Source organism: Zonotrichia albicollis, chromosome 3 (genome assembly GCF_047830755.1).
Source record: "Zonotrichia albicollis isolate bZonAlb1 chromosome 3, bZonAlb1.hap1, whole genome shotgun sequence".
Taxonomy (NCBI): domain Eukaryota; kingdom Metazoa; phylum Chordata; class Aves; order Passeriformes; family Passerellidae; genus Zonotrichia; species Zonotrichia albicollis.
This window is the reverse complement of record NC_133821.1, coordinates 80,661,933-80,665,162: the sequence shown is the minus strand read 5'-3', so window position 1 is coordinate 80,665,162 and position 3,230 is coordinate 80,661,933.

The window sequence follows — 3,230 nt, the reverse complement described above, 5'->3', positions numbered from 1 at the left end:
CGCTCACAAGGGACGCTGGGTAATATAGTTCTTGAGGGCGGACCCGCTTGCTCATGCTTGGCGCGGCCTCCCGCCTTCTGAACTACACGTCCCAGCGGGCGCTGGGAGCGCGCCGCGCTGACCGAGAGCGCTGATTTGTCAGGCCCGCCCACCCTTCGGCCGGGTGAGGGTGGCGGAGGCGGGGAGTTGTGGAGGGTGGGTCTGCTCTGCCCGCACATCCTCATTCTTCGGGGATTGAAAAGACTGGGTGGGAAATGTTGTATGTGCAAGGTGTTATGCAAAAGGAGTCAGCCCACTGCAAACGTAGGCTGGTGGAGATCCCCACCAAAAGCTTTTTATTGAGAGCAAAGTCTTAAGTCACTGACTCAAGCTGCAATCGATGTGACGCTGTTGTTTGTAGTAGCCTTAAACCTTTTATTTTAACAAATTATACACATTTAATAACATTACCAAGGGGGTCAGATTTTATGTTCTCATGGCTTGCAAAGCTAAAGAGTTCTTAAAGGATAGGAAAGGAAAATAATGTTTACAGAGTAAGTTATTAAAATTACTTGAGAGAGCAAGAAAGAGAGAAAGGGAGCACAGCTGACAGAATTGTGCCCTTCCAAGACGTAAAGTCTTTATTTCTCATTATCTGATTAAGTAAATGGTATGATAAAAGAAGTATTTCTGAAAGTAGTGCAATGTTTACCTAGAACGTCAGTGAATTGAATTTATATCAATCTGCTATTACTTCTAAATTTCTCCATCATCTTGGAGGACTTCAGACTTTTTAAATACCTGTTAAAATACCTGTTACCCCTCCAATAATTAAATGCATATATCACTTTCCTTCTGTCTTTTCTAATTAAAGAGTTCTAGTAATGTTCCTTTACTATCCAGGTGGAATGAGACTGTGTGAAAACTAGTGATATTTTTTCCAAAAATCTGTGTAGGCAGTAGGTAAAATGGCAGGCTGCCCACAAATCACATCTGAGAGACACAAAGTTAACATCTGGCAAGTTTAGTTAGCTGTTGTCTGTGTTAATAAATAGGTAATCAAAAAGCAGAAATTATTCCAAAGTTCAAAAATAGTTCATCCCCATAACCAGTATACCATAGGTGATTTGCTTGGTAACTTTTCTGTGAATTTCCTTGTCATCAGTCCTACAGTGTTATTTCTCCCACCTACTAGAGCACCTTCCTTACTTCCACTAGTAGCTACCAACTATTCACTTTATAATTATAAACAGAAATGAAGCTGACACGAGTTTTACAAAGCAGGAATGAAGGGGAGATTTACCTGAGTTATACTAGTTATTAAACTGCTCGTGCTGCAAGGCAAGAAAAAACTCATTAATCCTACTGACATGACATATGCATCTGGAAAAGCTTTTGTTTGTTACACAACCTATGCTGCCACATCTGACTGCAAATGTGAAAAAGAAACAGAGCAGGTGTTGTCTTAAATATAATACGTTGTCTGTCTCCTGGCCAAACCTGGTTTTGTTACCTGTTCAAAGCAACAAAAAAGTGTTCAGTGCCGTGCATTTGGGAAGTTGTTGTGTCTGTGATGAATAAAGAATTTGTTCTCATGCTGGGTAGCAGGTAAGAGTGAGGCTTAAGCTGAATTCTTTTCTCACAGCACACCTTCTCAGTGCCACTATTCTCTCTGCTTTTCCTGTCAGGGATGACTGGTGGTGGAGAGCCTTGTGGAGGCTACAGGGAGTGACTGTTTTAGTCCCCACTTGTCAACAGTATGGGTATATAAAGGGGTTGCAGTGATTTGATGAGGTGTCCCATCTCTGTTTTTCCCACTGAAGTCAAATACAACTCCTCTAACCTGGGAGATGAAGGGGAAGATGCCCAGCTTCATTACTCAAGCCCCCCTTACATCACGAGAAAGCATAAATGCCACACTGGCTAATGGGGCAAGGAGAAGGAATAAAGGTAGGGGAAAAGCAGAGTCCTTCAAGGTTCTTTGTTTCCTTCCAGTCCTCAGAAAATGCAGTTGTTTACTTTGAATCATGTTCCAGGGATTTTTATGTGATCATGAGACTAGAGTTATGTTAAATGCAGTTGTTTCTTCATGCTAGAAAGGTTCATTTCTAAGCATGAAGGTGAGCATAAATTCAGAACATAGAAAGTTTTAATTCTGTTTCTGACATGCACTTTGGGTCAAATTTCAAATCTGGAGGGAGAGAGGTCAGCTGTGTTTGTAGGTTCAAAGATTAGGTCAAGCATTTAGATCCTTCTGGGTCCCTTCCAAGTCAGTATATTCTGTCATATCAGTGAAAATCCTAGTGAACCTAAATTCTTTAACAATCAGGTATTCAATGATTTGTTATTACACCTTGTTTATTAAACCATGACACAAAGATTTTCTGGCATAACTTCAAGTGGCAAAATGGATACCAGAGTCTCACAGCACAAAATGATACAAGCAATATTAATGGATGATTACTTCTGGAATTTTGGGCAGTAATACTTCTCCAGTAGTTTTTTTGTTTCTTTCTTTGTTTTTTGAAAGAAAGAGTCACATTTAACAGGAAAGTGAACCAATCTCTCCATTATCCAGTTAAGACTCTCCAGCCTTTCTGACAAGTGTCCAGGTTAGCACATTTCAGACAGCATATTTTGTTAGAACTTGTGGGGAATGCTGACTCAGGATAAGGAAAAAACCCACAGGCATTGAACTAATTGTGAAATGCCTTGTGTGGAAAAATGACTTCCTGATCTCTGCAGTAGCTGCCAGTGCTTTGAAACACAATGTTTGAATGTCTGCATTGTGCCCCTGCCTGCAAGATAGTAATATTAAGCTTCTAATCATAATTTGTTATATCTATATTTATATATACATCCATTTACTGTGAACTCCTGTTCTGAGAGATACTGTGTAGCTGAAACACTGCAGTGAATTTCTGACACATTGAGCTATTTGAGCTGACTGAGATGCAAACAGTAAACAGATAGTGAAAAGGGCTGTAAGTCCATAATTTTGGGAACCTTTTTACGGCTTTGTTAACCTGAGGCTTTATAAGCAATGTAGGCTTTTAACAGTGTATTTGACTGTCTCAAAATAGATGAGGTTAATATCAAGTCTCCCCCCAAGTGTCTTGACATAATCCCAGGAAAAGGACTTTGATGGAACTGTGTTGATGAAAACTACCCACAAAATCCATTTTTGCAGAGTGGGCTGAATGGTCAGTTCTATACCAAAAGTGTCTTTTTATTTGGGAACCAAAGATATT